Genomic DNA, 19,360 nt, shown 5'->3' with positions numbered 1-19,360 from the left:
TACAGTGCTCTGCACATAGTAAGCGCTCAATAAATACGATTGATGATGGATAGGTGCCAGTCTCTCTCAATGGATAGTAGTTTCCACCTGTGACATTGGTTTGAAAATATATTTGGTAATTCATGTTAACTTATGACCCAAATTTTGGGTCTGTAAAATGCTGCAGTAGGTTTCACTAATAAATGACTTTCATTTCAATTCACAGAGCTGAAGGTAGGATTTTCTGCATGTTTCATATAAATTACGACTATCACAGTGGTGTGAATACCAAGTGAATTGAATATAAAGTCTCATGTATAACTGCTCAGCACAACACTGCAGATTTGGTGGGTTTCTTCCTATGGTTTAGACTACTCTGACCAAATTGCTCCTTCGTTATTTGACATATGTGGCAAAATCTGGTGTGTCTTCACTTTAAATGGAGCTCATCAGTGCTTGATATTTGAAATGATAAGTAACTAGTTTACAGATATGGTTTAGCAAGCAGCATCATGGCCTAGTGGAAAGAGCATGGGCCTGGGATCTAGAGGACCTGAGTTCTAATCCCAACTCCGCCACTAGTCTGCTATATGACCCTGGTTAAGTCACTTAACTTATCTGTGCCTCATTTACCTCATCTATGAAAGTGGGGTTAAAACTGTGAGTGTGGGACATGGACTGTGTCCAACCTGATTAGCTTTCATCTATCCCAGCATTTAGTACAGTTCCTTGCACATAGTAAGTGCTAAAAAAATACCAAAAACCAAAACAAAACTTGGTAACCAGGAGTTGCTCAGATGCTCAATTGTGGTACTTTCTGCTGATTGTTTCAGAAGTTACCGTCCCTCTCTGGAATTTTCCTTTGAAAGATACGCTATCCTAACAGACCAGACAGGTGAAAAGACAGGGATGAAAAAATGAATAAAAACATAAGAACATGAGAGTGCCATTCTGGGTCAGACCAGTGATCTATCCAGCCATGTATTCTGTCTCCCACAGTCACAGCAGGATATTTAGAGGAACCAGGTTAGGGTTTCTCTCCTTGACAACAGTCAATCAATAGTAAATATTGAGTGCTTGCTGTGAAGAGTATGAGACAGGGCACTTGGGAGAGTACAATAGAAATGATAAGCACTGTCCCTGCCCTCAAAGAACTACCATCTAATGGAAGAAGTTGGTAGATGCAAATTATTTACAGTTATGAGGCTCAGCTATTGGTTCACTGGGAAAAACACGGCTCTAGGTATCAGGAGAGTTAGAGTCTAGTTCCAGCTAAATAGGGGAATGTCTGCTTGGGTTCTGCATTCAAGGTTTCTGGCCAAAGAAACACTGGGAAGAAGACAGGTCCAGCAGGAATCCCTCCTTTAATCCTTCTTCAGTTGTATTTATTGAGCTCTTACAGTGTGTAGAGCACTGTACTAAGTGCTTGGGAGAGTACAGTACAACAATAGTTACATTCCCTGCCCACAACGAGCTTACTAGCTGGCTGTCTTGGGCAGCCGAGATCACAGCAGCTGCTTGTTCAGTAATGGTGCCCAGTGTCGGCACTATCCTGCATTCATTTTGCCCCTAAGTGTGTTCTGTGTGTAAAATATCATACATATATTTCACCATTCCCTTCCTGTTCACTTGACTCTGTGCCCAAGTGGTGACATGACTAGCAGATATTCAATTGTGGGCCCCCAAGGGACAGGGACCATGTCTGATTCCCATCTATGAAATCTAAATATATACTATTACTGGTTGAGGGCAGGGAATGTGTCTGTTTATTGTTGTACTCTCCCAAGGGCTTAGTACAGTGCTCTGCAAACAGTAAGCACTCAATAAATACAATTGAATCAATGAATTACTCCTGGAGAGGGGTGGAAGGGAAGTCAGCAAGGAGGCTTCCCCAAATAATCCCTCATGTACTCTACTTGCTCTCCCTTCTGTGTCTCCTTTGCACTTGGATTTGCTCCCCTTTTTTCACCCCTTCCTCAGCCCCACAACACTTATGTGTATATCTGTAATTATTGTATTGATGTCTGTCTCCCCCTCCAAACTGTAAGCATGTTGTGGCTGTGGGCAGGGAACATATCTACCAGCTCGGCTATATTGTGCTATCCCAAGTGCTTATTACAGTGCTCTGCACAGAGTAAGCCCTCAGTAGATGCCTTGATTGATTGATTGACAGAGATAAGTCATTTCATAGCATTATTTGATCTTTGACTCCTGAACCTTGGACATCGTACTGTTCTCTGCTGAGTAGGTGAGTCTTTCATTCATTCATTTATTCAAACGTATTTATTGAGTGCTTACTGTGTGCAGAGCATTGTACTAAGTACTTGGAAAGTACAATTCAGCAATAGAGATGATCCCTTGTTTGATAGTCTTTCTGTGCAACTACAGCTGAGCTCCCAGCTCCTCCAGGAGACCTTCCCTGATTAGTCTCTCATCTTCCTAATGTATTTCCCTCCTCGTATGCCACTTCAGCACTTCCTCATCACCTAAGCACTGGGGAACTCCCACCATCACCCCGAAATAATTCAGGTACATATTTTTACACTCTACTGCTTCCTCCTTCCTGCATTTTATTTTAGTGTATCTCTCTCCCCCTCTAAATTAGAATAATAATAATGGTATTTGTTAAGCACTTACTATGTGCCAGGCACTGTATTAAGCACTGGGGTGGATACAAGAAAATTGGGTTGGACACAGTCTCTGTCCCACATGCGGCTCACAGTCTCAATCTCTATCTTACAGATGAGGTAACTGAGGCCCAGGGATGTGAAGTGACTTGCCCAGGGACACACAGCAGATAGGTGGCAGAGCCAGCATTAGAACCCATTACCTTCTGACTCCCAGGTTTGTGCCCTATCCACTAAGCCATGCTGGTTGGGATCACATCTGCCGATATTTTTTCCAAGTGCTTAGTACAATGTACTGACACCCAGTAGGTGCTCAATAAATACTATTAATTGATTGCTTGGACTTGGGGATCCTGTCCTTTAAAATGAGAAAAAACAAGCTTCTTCATTTCAGATTCTAATTCTGACTATTGAAATATTGTTTTACTGATCTGAAAGAGAGGATCAGGGAGGAGTGATGTACTCCAGTGGGAATTTCTTTACCAGATGATGAGGCGAGTAGCCAATGAACCGGTGAGGGAGTAATCCCTTCTTACCATCCCTAGGGAGTAGGACAAATCATTCTCTGGTGCCCCGGAACTGAAAGAAACCTGGAGCTTCATGAAGAACAGAAAGGAGGAATAGTCAGACAGGGTAGGAGAAGGATATCATGGGGGAAGAAGGTTTTCAAGAGTTGGAAGAATGAGGTGAGGAGAAATTCCTCGTGGGCATCCTCTAGGTAACGTTATCCCCGCACAGCCAGGGGAAAATCTAGAGAGGTCTGTGAAGAAGAGAGAACTGTCAGGCTTTCTTCCCCAGGAGGAATATTCAGCTGTCAGGCCCTATTAAACAGGGAGCCCTGGAGTATGTTTGTGTAAACATGCTGACGCATCCTTAATTGTCATTTAATTGTTGCACCTGCCCTTTAAAATGCTGCATTTGAATTTGAGTGTTGGGAAATTCTTTCAGCGTGTATGAATAAGATGTCAGGAAGCTGAGTTCATTATAAGCTCCTCTGCCAGAATTGATGTGTGCGAAGCTCCTTTGACAGGATTGATGTGTTCTCCGCCATCTCCTTGGGCAGAATTCAAGTAAAAGTCTGCTGGATGAGTGGGGCAGCCAGGGACAGATCTTGGGTTTACTAGGTCTCCAGCCGGGTCCTAGAGCTGATGGTGGCAGAAACCACTGAGAGAGGAGATGACAAGGCATGAGGGTGATCGCGTTCTCTTTTTAGAAGCTCATCAGAAGTAGGTACAAATAATATGAATTGTGCTATTAAGTGCTTACCATGTGTCAAGCACTGGGCTAAATGCTGGGATAGATACAAATTAATCAGGTCAGATGTCAGTCCCTGGACCACAGGGAAAAACAGTCTAAGTAGAAGGGAAAACATGTATTAGATAATAATAATTGTCATAATTGTGAAGTGCTTACTATGTGACAGGCACTCTACTAAGTGCTGAGTAGATACAAATTGGGTTGATCACAATACCTGTCCCACATTGGGTTTACAGTCTTCATCTCATTTTACAGCTGAGGAACCTGAGGCCCAGAGAAGTTGTGACTTGCCCAAAATCACACAGCTGACAGGTGGCAGAGGCAGAATTAGAACCCAGGTCCTCTAACTCCTGGGCCCATGCCCTGTCCAATAGGGCCATGCTGCTTCTCTGGGGGAACTGGAGAATTAGAGTTCTAGGTCATTAGTACTTTCCAGGGACTGACAGAGGGCCACATTGAGCTGTTAACATAGTTTGGGAGTCGAGGGTAAGGGCCACTTCCAAGGATTTCTCCATATTTACACTGCCATTGACAGTAGTGCCAATATATCACTAAATAACTGACTCAAAGAGAGCTCGCAGCAGCTCTGGACCCTGACCGAAGAGGGGTACCGTGACATGCAAATCAAATGAAAGGACATATGCAACAAGTGGTGGGATGCCAGTGCTGAAGAGCTTCGAGGAAATGCAGAATCAAAAATGTCATCACCAAATAATAACAATAATGATAACCGTTGAATTCATTAAGTGCTTACTGTCTGCCTAAGCGCTGGGGTAGATACAAGGTAAATGGGTTGGACATAATCCCTGTCCCCACAGGGCTCATAGTTTTGATCCCCATTTTATTTATGAGGGAATTGAGGCAGAGAGAAGTTAAGTAAGTTGCCCAAGATCACAAAGCAGACAAGTGGCATGTCAGAATTAGAACCCAGGTCTTTCTGACTCCTAGGCCCATGCTCTCTACCCACTAGGCCATACTGCTCCAAATTAAAACTGTAATCTTCTTGTGAGCAGGGAATGTGTCTGTTTATTGTTATATTGTACTCTCCCAAGCACAGTGCTCTGCACACAGTAAGCACTCAATAAATACAATTGATTGATTTATAGAGAGGGAGACAGGCATTGATATAAATAAGTAAATTACAGACATGTACATAAGTGGAGCAGCAGGACAGGGTCTTTGGTGAAAGTCCTGAGGATCAAAGAAAGAGTGGGGGTGGATTTCACTGAGAAACTGAGTAGGCTTAAGATGCACAGCTGATGATTAAAAAACTCAGTGATGCAGGTACATCATTGAGCATCTTTTTTGAGGCTGTAATAAAGAGCCACATCTGGGATACGAAGGTCATTCTCTGACATTATTGTATGTTTTGAACTCCAGAAGACCTTTAGAGTTGGCAACATATCCTACACTTGAGAGGCAGCGTGGCTTAGTGGGTAGAGCATGGACCTGAAGTCAGAAGTACCTGGGTCTAATCCCAACTCCTCCCCATGTCAATTGTTTGACCTTGAGCAAGTCATGTAAATTCTCTGTGCTGTAGTTACCTCATCTGTAAAATGGGGATTAAGGCTGTAAACCCCATGTGTAACTTGTAATCTACTCCAGAACTTAGTACAGTGCCTGGAACATAGTAAGCACTTAATAAATACCACTTAAAAAAAAACTTGAAAGTACCTTTTCCCTTAGAAAAAAATGAGCTGGTTTTTTTCGCTGAATATGCACTAATCCATTCCTCTGCAGGAAGGGAGTCTTTTCTTCTTTTTTTCTTCTCCCTTCTCCATAGTCACAAAGTTACTGGAATGCCTGAAAGAGCATGGGGTTTGGAGTCAGAAGTCATGGGTTCAAATCCCAGCTTTGCCAATTGTCAGCTGTGTGACTTTGGGCAAGTCGCTTAACTTCTCTGTGCCTCAGTTACCTCATCTGCAAAATGGGGATTATGACTGTGAGCCCCCCGTGGGATAACCTGATCACTTTGTAACCTCCCCAGCGCTTAGAACAGTGCTTTGCACATAGTAAGAGCTTAATAAATGCCATTATTATTATTATTATTATTATTATTATTATTATTGTTGTTTACAGAAGGCTTCCCCTAGAAGCAGTGTGGACTAGTGAGGGCTAGTGTGGATTAGCTTAAATCTGGGAGTGAAGGGACCTGGGTTCTACTCCCATCCTGCCACTTGTCTGCTGTGTGACCTCGGGCAAATAATTTAGTGTCTCTGGGCCTTAGTTTCCTTATCTGTAAAATAGGGTTGAAGTACCTAGGAGAAGCAGCATGGATCAGTAGAAAGACCACGGGCTTGGGAGTCAGAGGTCATGGTTTTAAATCCCAGCTCTGTTAATTGTCAGCTGTGTGACTTTGGGCAAGCCATTTCACTTCTCTGGGCCTCAGTTACCTCATCTGTAAAATGGGTATTAAAACTGTGAGCCCCACGTGGGACACCCTGATCACCTTGTTTCCTCCCCAATGCTTAGACTAGTGCTTTGCACGTAGTAAGCGCTTAACAAATGCCATTATTATTATTATTATTACCTCTTCTCTGTTCGACTTAGATTGTGAACCTCGTGTTGGTCAGGGGCTGCGTCCTATCCAATTATCTTGCGTTTACCCCGGCTCTTAGGCCAGTGCATGTCACAAAATAACTGTGGTATTTCTTAAGCACTTCCTATATGCCAAGCACGAGATAATCAAGCTGGACACAGTCCCTGTCTGACATGGTGCTCACAGTCTAAGTACTCAGTAAGCACATAGTAAGCACTTCCCAAATGTCATCGTTATCATTATGAAAGATCAACTGAAAGACACTTCAGAACAATTTGTCTGAGTTGTGAGGGAGCAATAATGAGTAATAAGCTTTTGGGTCAAAAGAATCTTTTATCCAGAATGAAGTTTCTTAATGATTGGGATATACTGGTTCATCAGCATTGGAGACATGAACAAATGAAATACCAGTATCAACATTTCAAACTGAGCTGCAAGTCAGAACACGAATCAAGGAAAAGTCTGAATCCGGGCTGTCAGGATATCCCAAGAGAAGCCCCCGGTGACATGGAAATTTAGAATTCCTTTATCACATCACCATCATCATCAGAGAGGATTTATTTAAGCCCCCAGGTGTGTTTTAGTGAGGCGCCAGGAACAAGACAAAGCAAGTTTTACAAATCTCAACTCATTGCTTTACACAAGATGAACGTTGGACAAAGAAATATTTTCATTTAACTTTACATTAATAGTTTGATCGAATCCCTCTTCATCTACTGAATAAGAGATTCCTCACCACATCTCTGACAGAGTTTTGAGGTAGCTCTTGGCAGATGGAAGGAGGCCCGGATTTGAGAGTTTATTCATACATAGTGGTCTGCTCCAGCTGGGATCAGGAAACACCAGCCTTGTCTAAACCACTAAGACAATGAATGTCTTTCCACTACCCTCTGTGATGCCAACCTCTTTGGTTTGTTTTGTTGGGTGTCGGTAGCTAATGTGCTTGGAAACTGATGGGCATTGTTCTTGCAGTTTTCAGTGTTCAACAATATAAAGTGAGGGATGTTTAGAGATCAGAGAAACAATGCAGAACTACTTTGCAGAAGATGCTTAAATGGAAAGGAAATGCTTTGACAACTGTAACCTGTTTTTATATAGATGAACACACACACACACACACACACACACACACACACACACAGAGGTGATGATGGAGTCTGCTGTCTTGAGGCTTCAGGAGGAAGAATGTGCACACACTTAAAGAATGTCTTTTGCTGTGTTGTTGCATTTGCCATTCGTAGTACATAGAGCTGTTGACAATTTCTCCTATAGGATTCATTATCTTCCTAAAACTTCTGCTCAAAGAGATTTCTGCCACGTATTGAGATTTCAAGTTGCTTTCTAGAACTTGAGGAGCAGCATGACCTAGTGGAAAGAGCACAGGTCTGGGAGTCGGAGGAACTGAGTTTTAATCTGTGTGTGACCTTGGACAAGCCATTTAACTTCTCTGTCCCTCAGTTTCCTCATCTGTAAAACGGGGATTTAAAGCCTGTTCTTCTGCCTACTTCGGCTGTGAGCTCTTTGTGGGGCTAGGACTGTGTCTGACCTGATTAACTTGTGTCTACCCCTTTACTTAGGACAATGCTTGACACATAGTAAATGTTTAATAGAAATAATAATAATAATAATAATAATAATAAATTTTTGGTTCAGGCCACTTCCTCAATACCCAAAGCACTTCTTGCCTCTTCTGGGACCACTAGTGAAAGGATGCCACATCTCCAGTAGACTCCAAAGGCACCAAATAAATGCCACTATTTCACTAGGTAATAGGACTGTGGAAATACACTCCTTCATTTTTCCTTTGCTTTACTTAAAGAAGCAGTGTGGCCTAGTTAAAGGAGTATGGGCCCGGGAGTCAGAAGGATCTGGGTTCAACTGCCAGCTCACCACATGTCTGCTCTGTGATCTTGGACATGTCCTTCATTTCTCTGTGCCTCAATTTCCTCATCTGTAAAATGGGGTTTAAGACTGGAATGGTATGTGGGACAGGGACTCTGTCCAACCTGGTTATCATCTTGAACCTACCTCAGCACTTAGTACAATGCGTAGCACATAATAATAATAATGATAATAATAATAATAACAATAATAATAATAATAATGGCATTTGTTAAGCACTTAGTATGTGCAAAGCACTGTTCTAAGCACTGGGGGGATACACGGTCATCAGGCTGTCCCATGTGGGCCTCACAATCTTAATCCCCATTTTACAGATGAGGTAACTAAAGCTCAGAGAAGTGAAGTGACTTGTCCAAAGTCACACAGCAGAGATGTGGCGGAGCCGGGATTAGAACCCATGACCTCTGACTCCCAAGCCTGGGCTCTTTCCACTGTGCCATGCTGCTTCTCTGTAGTAACTACTAAACAAATACCACGATTAGCAACATAGAAAGCACTGAACAAATACCATTAAAAATCAGCATCTGCTTATCATTTTCAATTCAAAATTTGTAATGCTGTTTGCATAGCATCTCATCATTCTTTTGAAGACACATGGTGGCAGAGCTAGCCCGGGGCTACTCTCTGGGCAAAGGAGGTGTGTGACATCAGAATTTCATGCCTAAGTTACTTCACACATCCTTCGGAGACATGTAGTGACTGGTCCCATGTCCCATTGCCTCCAGGAAATACACCATCCTGAGCCCAAGCACAGTTTTTGGAACAAGGAAATTGGTCAACAATGAAAGAAATCTCATCTTGGTCTAGAACAGTCTCCGGGAGGTGGGGATGATGAGGAGCTGCTAGATAGTGCTTTCCAGGATCCAGGGGAATCTTCATGACATCAGTCCCTGTTCAACTCCTCAGGTCAAGCTCTGGGGTTTCTGCTGCTCCCGTCACCTCCCTGGATCCCTGAGAAGCACTCAGACTCAGGTTTGAATCTCCAATGCTGGCAGGAGTCCCGAGCTAGATTCGAGCCAGAGAAGGTTTCATTGTTCTCTCAGTTTCCTTGGCTAGTGCAGAGCCCCAGACTTACCTTTCCCTCACCACACCTTCTTCCTCTGGCCCTGCATGGTGCCTTCCTCTAACTGGAATATGGATGTTTGTGAGGCATTTTTCTTAAAAAAAAATTCCGGTTTTTCCCAGCCTAGGGCAGCCTTAGGGATAGGAGTAAAAGATTAGCAGCGACTTTTCCAGGCTTTGGACTCAATCAGCTTCCTCTCTGTTACTTATCCTGGATCGTCTCCCACTAAAACCGAACCTACACACTTGGCTCCTCTCATACCATTGTGCTCTCATCTCTCTCATTGTCAACATACTGCTAATGTCAATCAATCAATCAGTCGTATTTGTGTGCTTACTGTGCGCAGAGTACTGTATTAAGGCTTGGGAGGGTACAGTGCAACACTTATGTAAATATCTGTAATTCATTTATATTGATGTCTGTCTCCCCCTCTAGACTTTAAGCTCATTGTGGACAGAGAATCTGTCCGTTTAATGTTCATTCATTCATTCAATCATATTTATTGAGCGCTTACTGTGTGCAGAGCACTATACTAAGCGCTTGGGAAGTACAAGTTGGCAACATATAGAGACAGTCCCTACCCAACAGTGGGCCCACAGTCTAGAAGGGGGAGACAGACAACAAAACAAAACATATTAACAAAATAAAATAAATAGAATAAATATGTACAAATAAAATAGAGTAATAAATACGTACAAACATATATACATTTATACAGGTGCTGTGGGGAGGGGAAGGAGGTAAGGCGAGGGGAGGGGAAGGGGGAGGAGGGGGAGAGGAAGGAGGGGGCTCAGTTTGGGAAGGCCTCCTGGAGGAGGTGAGCTCTCAGTAGGGCTTTGGAGGGAGCATTGTACTCTCCCAAGTGCTTAGTACAGTGCTCTGCACACAGTAAATGCTCAAAAAGTACGATTGACTGACTAACAATATAACAGATACATTCTCTGCCCACAACAAGCTTCCAGTCTAGAGGGTGAGCTTACAGTCTAGAGGACTGTAATGTGCTCCCTCTCACCTGGAACTCTGCTCTCCTTCACATCCAGCAGAATATTGCTCTCCCCACCTTCAAAGCTCTTCTAAAATCCCATCCCATCCAAGAGGCCTTCCCTGACTGACCTCTCATCTCTCCAACCTATTTCCACCCCTTTTTCCTCTTCAACACTTCCACATCACCTACTCACTTGAGTCCTCACACTCTAAACACCTAGATACCCCAACCTCTCCTTCTCCAAAAGCTCTTAAGTACATATTTTTTAACTCTGCTGCTCCTGCCTCCCGCGACTCGTAATTTATTTCAATGTCTTTCTCCTGGCTAGTTTATAAACTCCTTGAGGAGACTGTCTACTAACTGTTAGTACAGTAATTTGCACAGAGAAAGTGCTCAGTTCCTGGGTGTTAGGAAACATGGGCTTTCATCTTGGGTCTGTGTGACTTGCTTGCTGTATGATCTTGGACAAGTCATTTAACTGCTCTGTACCTCAGTTTCCCCATCTGTAAAATGAGAACTGATACACATTCTTCCTTCTGATTAGACAGCGAGCACCTCATGAGTCAGGGACTATGTCTGACCTGATTGTCTTGTAACTACTGCAGTGTTTAGTACAGTGCTTGTTACATAGTAGGCACTTAGCAAATATAATTATTATGATGATTACTATTAACTGATTGTTTTATTGTTTGAGTTCTGAACCACAAATCCAGTCTCAGGAGTTTTCACCAGGATTCTTGATGCCCTCATCTTTGCCAGACTCACAGATTCCCCATCATGCTTTCCCACCCCCAGGCCCTCTCCTTCTCTCAATGCTACCCTGAAAAATCATGAAAAATCAAAAACTCTTTCGATGTGATAATGCCAACAGGGAGATTTCAGAAAGAGCTGTTTGTTCGTAACCTCACTATTATCTGGAATGTCTGCTGCCTATTTATTAAAATGATGGGAGGCAGCTGAGTGGTAAGCCTCAGGAATGATCTTTCAAAGGTTCATCCCCTGATTGTTCTCAACAAATGAGGAATAACAGATAAGGTACAATTAGCATGCTAGTCTATCAGAAATAAGAGCAGATAAGAGCCCAATAAGTAATCCCCCAGATTCTAGATCAATCAGAATCCTGTTGGAAGACTCAAGCCTCTCAAGAACCCCTATCTATTCTGGGAAAAATCATAGTAAAAGAAAAAAATTGTACACCCTCTTTCCTTTAATTGAAGCTGAGGCTGTGAAAATTTGAGCATTAAGAAACAAGCATGTTTGGATTTTGTTTTAATGAATATGGATTTTCGACCTGTGCAGATAAGGTCATTGAGCAAGAAAAGGAACTGGGATTCAGGCTAAGATTTTTGGACTCTTCTATTGCTCATACTAATTAAGAGTTCATACTAAACTCCTCAAGTGCAAAGACAGAGTTTTCTTTTATCTTATGCTCATATCTACCTCAGTGCTCAGCACATAGCAAGCATTTAATAAATATTATTTAATAAGTAATTGTCTAGTAGAATCTGTAATCATCATGCTCTCTCAATTTCTCGGCTTCCTACCAGGTTGACATGAGACCATTAAATATACATGATCACTTCTCCCTAGTCTCCCCTTAAATAGAACCTAGAGTGAAACATCACAAACTGTACTTCACCTCAAGGTTGGATGAAACTCAAGGTGACTCCTATCTTGATTTCTAAAAAATGCAGTGACAATTCAAAATGAGCTAAATGTGCCAGTTCATACCAGACGATGTATAAACATATTCTACCCAAAGTTGATAACAGCAGATTGTATTTAATACAGTCCCAAACACAAGATGGTGATAAAGTAATCTAGTTGGACCGTGTCTAATAAACATATCTGCTTGCAGTTAACGGCTGAGGAGTCCCGTCGAATGATTGTTTGCTTCTGCTCTGCTTGTTGGTGTGAGTGTCGCAGTTTCAACCAGTGCCTGAGATGCTGTTAAAGAGCTGTTCCAAACCCAAACACATTGTTTTCTCACCATATGCTCATGCTGAAGCATACCATTTCCCCAACTAATACTGAGCAAAACACAAACAAAATCAGCCATAGCCGACTTCAGTGCCCACGTGCAGCCCTGCCATCCACAGAAGTATAAACAGCGGATCTGCCTGCTGTCCTCGGAGAGGTAGCTAGTTAAAGAACCAGTCATCCGCTACCAATTATTAGTCATCATTGTCAAGTGGCCGTGTGCAAGCCTGGTGCAGTAACCGTAGAATGACCCTAAATCCCGGAAGATTGAAAAATCAGTCCATTTTGGATTTGTTTTAAGTCTATCTTTCTGAGTCTTACTGAGGTTAAAGCAATAATCATTTGGATGGGAAAATTTGATTGCTAATTTTCAAAAGCCAGTGGCTTGTCTCAGGTGGGAATTTGTGAGGCCTAGAAACACACATGCTAGTGAATCCCGTTCTCCAAAATGCAAGATGTTATCAATGATTTGGTTAAGCATAAATCAGAAGTTAGGTGCTTCAGGGTCTTCAGTCAGACTTTGTAACTCAGACATATGTCCATATGTCTTTATGTGCATATCTTTAAATTATATAAATTATTTGTATTAATGTCTGTCTCCCTCTCCAGACCGTAAGTGCCTTGTTGGCGGGGAACTTGCCAGCCAACTCTGTTGTAGTGTATTCTCCCAAGCTCTTAGTATCATGCTCTGGGCATAGTAATCACTCAGTAAATACCTTTGACTAAAACGAACATCATCAGTTGGCACACACTCCAGAGGCTGACATACCAAATTTTGGGAAAGGTATACCAGCTAGGAGCCCGCCAATGCTCACTTTCCTCCTGACTTCCACTGCCCATAATATGAGTAAGGCTGCTCACCCCCATGCCACCAGTCAATCAATAAATCATTTTTATTGAGTGCTTACTGTGTGCAGAGCACTGTGCTAAACACTTGGGAGAGTGCAGTAGAAAAATATAGCTGACACATTCCCTGCCCACAATGAGCTAACAGTCTAGAGCCAGAGACAGACATTGATGTAAATGAATAAATAAATTACAGGTATAAGTATTTAAGTGCTGTGGGTCTGGAAGAGGGGAATGAATGGAGCAAGTCAGGGCGATGCAGAAGGGAGAGGGAAAAGAGGAAAGGAAGGCTTAGTCAGGGGAGGCCTCTTGGAATAAATGTGCCTTCAGTAAGGCTTTGAAAGTGGGGGGGAGTAATTGTCTGCTGGATTCAAGGAGGGAGGGCCTTTGGCCTGGATGTGGGTGAGAGGTCAGCAGCGAGATAGATGAAATTGAGATAAGGTTATCATTAGACAAGTGAAATGTGTGGGCTGACCTGGAGTAGGAGAGCAGTGAGGTGAGGTAAGAGGGGGCAAGGGGATTGAGTGCTTTAACGTGAGGAGCTTCTGTTGAATACCACTTGTACCTGCACCAGGATAGATTCTGGTAGATTATTTGACACTGTTCTCTCCTTGTTCTCCTCCTACATTTCTGGCTGCTCCTTCAAAATTTCTTTTCCAGGCTCTTCCTCTGCCTCCCATTTTCTAACTGGGATTTTTCCTCAAGTCTCACGTGTGGGTCCCCTTCTATTCTCAGTCTTCACTCAATCTCTTGGGGAGCTCATCCTCTCAATCAACTAATCCATCAATCATCTTCATTTAGTGCTTACTATGTGCACAGCATTGTAGTAAGCACTTGAGAGAGTAGAATACAAGAGAATTAGCAGACCTGTTCTTAGGCTTCAGTGACCACCTCTATGCAGATGACTCACAAAGCTACTTTTTAAGCTCTGACTTCTCTGCAATCCCATATCTACTTCTATCTCCAGGACCTATGCCCATATCTGAACTCCTCATCTTCCCTCCCAAATCCTCTCCTCCACCTAAATTTCCCCTCCCAGGTGACAACACTACCATCCTCCCCATCTCTCAAGCCCCCGACCTTAGCATCATCCTTGAATCCTGTGTCTCTTTCAGTCCCCTTATTGAACCCATCACCAAACTTTTTTTCTTCTTTCACAGCTCTACAGAACTCACTCCTTCCTCTCCTTTGAAGCTGATCTAAGCCATGGCTTAATGGAAAGAGCATGGGCTTGGGAGTCAGAGGACGAGGGTTATAATCCCAGCTCTGCCACTTGTCTGCTGTGTAACCTTGGGCAAGCCACTTAACTTCTCTGTGCCTCAGTTACCTCATCTGTAAAATGGGAATTGACTGTGAGCCCCATGTCGGACAACCTGATTACCTTGTATCTACCCCAGAGCTTAGAACAGTGCCTAGCACGTAATAAGAGCTTAACAAATACCGTAATATCCTAACTCAACTACTGCATCAACCTCCTCACAGATGTCTCTGCCTTCAGTCTCTCCCTTCTACAGCAGTAGCATGGTGTAGTGAATAGAGCTCGGGCCTGGAAACCAGAAGGAAACGGGTTCTAATCCCAGCTCCACCACATATCTGCTGCATAACCTTGGGCAAGTCACTTAACTTCTCTGGGCCTCAGTTACCTCATCTGGAAAATGGGGATTGAGACTGTAAGGCCCAGGTGGGACATCGACAGGGACTGTGTCCATCCTGATTAACTTGTATCTACCCCAATACTTAGAGCAGTGCTTGGCCCACAGTAAGTGCTTACCAAATACCATAATTATTATTATTATTACAGTCCATACTTCCCTCTGCTACCCGGATCATTTTTCTAAAACATTGTTCTGCATATATCTCCCTGCTGCTCAAAAACCTCCAATGGTTGCCCATTCCTCATGATATCACTCAGAAATTCCTGACCATTTTCAAAAGGCATTCAATCTCTCTCCCACCTATTTATCCTATCCCTTCCCACTGCAACCCAGCTGCCATTCTTCACTCCATCCAAGCCATTCTCCCTCAATCTCAATCAATCAGTCAATCAATCATATTTATTGATCATTTAAGATGTGCAGATCACTGTATTAAGCTCTTGGGAGAGTACAATATAATACCGTTGGAAGACACATCCCCAATCAATCAGTTGCATATATTAAGCAGTTATTGTATTCAGAGCACAGCATTAAGCCCATAATGAACTTGCAGTTCTAGAGAACTCATCTCTATCTTTTCACACAGATCTCTTTCTCACACCTTCCCTTCTGCCTGGGAAAGAATGCAGTGAGGAGAGAGGAGAAGTATGGCCTAGTAGAGAAGCAGCGTGTCTCACTAGAAAGAGCCCAGGCTTGGGAGTTAGAGGTCATGGGTTCTAATCCCAACTCTGGGGATGAAGACTGTAAGCCCTATGTGGGACAACCAACCTCATTTTCTTGTATTCCCCCCCCCCCCCAGCCAGTGCTTAGAACAGTGCTTGGCACATAGTAAGCTCTTAACAAATACCATTATTATTTTCAAGCACTTAGTACAGTGCTGTGCACACAGTAAGTGTTCAATAAATACAATTGAATGAATGAATGAAAAACACAGACTTCAGAGTTACAGGACCTGGGTTCTAATCTCGGTTCCTCCACTTCCCTGCTGTGTCACCTTGGGGAAGTTGCTTAGCTTCTTTGTGCCTCAGTTTTCTTACCTGTAAAAGGTGATTCAATCCCTGTTCTTCCTCCTACTTAGACTGTGAACCTAATGTGGGCCAGGACTGTGTCTGACATGATTACCTTGTCAGATTAACCTTGAGAAGTGGCATGGCTAAATGGAAAGAGCACAGGCTTGGGAGTCAGAGGTCGTGGGTTTTAATTCCGACTCCGCCGCTTGTCAGCTGTGTGACTTTGTGAAAGTTACTTCTCTGTGCCTCAGTTCCCTCATCTGTAAAATGGGGGTGAAGACTGTGAGCCCCACGTGGGACAATCTGATCACCTTGTATCCCCCCCAGTGCTTAGAACAGTGCTTTGCACACAGTAAGCGCTTAACAAATACCATCATTATTATTATTATTATTGTTACCTCAGTGTTTAGAACACTGCCTGACGTGGTAAAGTATGTAACAAATATTATTATTATTCGCAAGTAAAACTATGTGTAATCCTGAGAGATCCTGGCCTTGACTGAGCTTCTCCTAGATTCTCCTGGGCCTTGGCATCATCATCTGAGAAATGGGATGTAGATCTAACTCTCTTCCAGATGCACTAAGAGTCAGGTTAGAGATTTGCTATTACAGTTTTAAAGGTGGAATCCAGTGTCTGACTCTGTTTGGAGTTGCAAATTTGGAAACCAGGCTGCAGTTGCTTTGCGGTGTTTTAAGCATTTACTGCTGGGTGAATTCTTCAGCAAGTAACTCACCTCAGCTCTGGAATTAGAATAAGGCAGCAGATGGTCTTGAGGTCATTGTGAGGCTGTGGAAACAGATACACATTTCCCTTGTTTCTTTTTGGCAGTGAAATCTCAATTTACTGCCTGTCACGTGCAAAGTGAACAGGAATCTTCAATGTGAAGGCTGGGCTGACTCTTAATCTAATAGTTTAGATCACTGTGCTGGACTAGTCTATCCCATATCCTATCCTTCATTCTCATGTGCTGTAAATTACTCTCTTTAACCCTGAGTAAATGGTTTCCACTAGAGTCTTTCGCAGGCTAGAATCCTGGCGTTCAGCTTGCCTGATCCATATCCAAGCATGACCAAGTAAGACTCGGCCTGATTCGCTCCCAGGACTCTGGTCCTAACTCCAGTCCACATAAGCAGCCGAGCCCTGTCCTCTAGACTGTGAGATTTTTGTGGGTGTGGAACATGTCTTTCAACTCTATTGTATTGTACTCTCCCAAGCACTTAGTATAGTGCTCTGAACACAGTAAGCGCTCAATAAATACCACTGATTGACTAATTCGGGACCACCCTTATTCTGGGTTGGAGCATGGCACTGAATCAATCAGTCATATTGTTTGAGCCCTTATTGTGTGCACCGCACTATACTAAGGGCTTAGGAGAGTGTAGGAGAAGCAGCATGGCTCAGTGGAAAGAGCACGGGCTTGGGAGTCAGAGATCATGGGTTCAAATCCCAGCTCTGCTGCTTGTCAGCTGTGGGACTTTGGGCAAGTCACTTCACTTCTCTAGGCCTCAGTTACCTCATCTGTAAAATGGGGATTAAGACTGTGAGCCCCAAATGGGACAAGCTGATCACCTTGAATCCTCCCCAGTGCTTAGAATAGTGCTTTGCACATAGTATGTGCTTAACAAATGCCATAATTAATTAATTAATCTATTTATGTATTTACAATATAACAATATACAGACATATTCCCTGCTTACAAATGTGGTTGTCCCTGAGCTCTTCTAAGGCTTCTGGCAAAGACCTGAGGCTACTGGACTTTCCAGGGGCCAATGACACCCTAACCAGCAGGTGGACCCCCAAAAAGAGAAGGAAGACAATGGGCCATTCTACTCTTGTCTTGAGTCTAGCCCAAAGTCACCAGAATACTTTTCTGACATAACTCAACCTGAGACATGGTCCATTTGAACCGAACGTCCAGAGACCAGTGTAGGATTGTGCTTCAGTGGTTTACTAGGAGGGTGCCTTTCTAAGAGAGAAGCAGTATGGTCAGCTTGGGCCACCAGAACAGAGGACTTGGGTTCTAACTCCAGCTCTGCCACTAGCCTACTGTGTGACCTTGGTCGAGTCACATAACTTCTCTGCACCTTAGGTTTGTAAAATGGAGATTCAATACCAGTTCTCCCTTCTACTTAGGCTATGAGCCCCATGTGGAACCGGGATTGTGACTGACCTAACTATCTTGTATTTACCCAAACACTTGGTACAGAGTGAGCATTAAACAAATGCTCTAATTACTATTGGTCTCTAACGTAATATCAAGGAGTACGTTCCTCAATTCAGTGTTAGATGTAAATTCTTCTTTGGTTTGTGAATTCATTGGATCCTACTGTGTATTTTCCTCATGGAATCAAGTCCATGTTGTATCACATTAGTACAATCACTTACCATGCTAGTACAATCACTCATCATATCCCGACTAGATTACTGCAGCAGTATCCTTTCTGATCTCCCAATCTCTTGTCTCTCCCCAATTCAGCCTGTACTTCACTCTGCTGCCTGGATCATCTCTGTGCAGAAACACTCTGGGCATGTTACTCCCCTCCTCAAAAATCTCCAGTGGCTACCAGTAAACCTATGCATCAAGCAAAAACTCCTCACTCTCAGCTTCAAGGCTCTCCATCACCTCGCCCCCTCCTACCTCACCTCCTTTCTTGCCTTCTACAGCCCCACCCGCACACTCTACTCCTCTGGTGCTAACCTTCTCACTGTACCTCATTCTCACCTGTTCTGCCATCGACCCCTGGCCCACGTCCTACCTCTGGCCCAGAATGCCCTCCCTCCTCACATCCACAAAACTAGCACACTGCCCCCCTTCAAAGCCCTGCTGAAAGCTCACCTCTTCCAGGGGGTCTTCCTGGACTAAGCCCCCCTTTTCCTCTGCTCCCCATCCCCATCGCCCCTATTCGCTCCTTCTGCTCTACCCTTGTTCCCCCCCGACAACACGTGGGTGTATATGTGTACATATTTATAATTTGATTTATTTTATTAATTATGTTTATACATCTACAATTCTATTTATTCATATTGATCCTATTGATGCCTGTTTTGATATCTATCTACCACCTCTAGACTGTGACCCCCTTGTGGGCATGGATTCTCTCTATTTGTCCCTGAATTGTACTTTCCAAGTTCTTAGTACCGTGCTCCGCACACTGTAAGCACTCAATAAATACGATTGAATGAATGAAGTCCAAGTTTTACCCTTAGTTTCATTTCTGAACAACTGCATGAAATTGAGTAAGTCCCTTGAGTCAATAAATCTGTAAATTAGAGAAAATAGTTTTTGTCCCTCATGAGCAAGGGGAATATTGCGAAAAACAAATGGATGAAAGACGTGGGGAACATAGAACTCTTCTAAGAAAAGAAATTCTAGGTTTCAATATCCCTGTTGTTATTATTACTACTTCAATGAGAGAGTTTCATTTTACAGTGCAATTATACGCTCCCTAAAAAAATTCCAGCTTCACTTTAATTTATCCAGTAGGCAAATTCTTTTTGGCTAATAAAAGTGCTTGC

At 43.2% G+C, this 19,360-nt stretch overlaps 1 protein-coding gene across 1 annotated transcript in view; it reads left to right on the top strand.

Moving 5' to 3' along the window:
- HS3ST4 (heparan sulfate-glucosamine 3-sulfotransferase 4) overlaps nucleotides 1-19,360 on the top strand; it is a 281,140-nt gene that overhangs the window by 256,041 nt on the left and 5,739 nt on the right. The gene's annotated exons all lie outside the window — the stretch shown is intronic.

Source organism: Tachyglossus aculeatus, chromosome 21 (genome assembly GCF_015852505.1).
Source record: "Tachyglossus aculeatus isolate mTacAcu1 chromosome 21, mTacAcu1.pri, whole genome shotgun sequence".
Lineage (NCBI taxonomy): Eukaryota > Metazoa > Chordata > Mammalia > Monotremata > Tachyglossidae > Tachyglossus > Tachyglossus aculeatus.
Note: the sequence above shows the minus strand (reverse complement) of the source record. Positions and strands in the feature narration are given on the sequence as shown.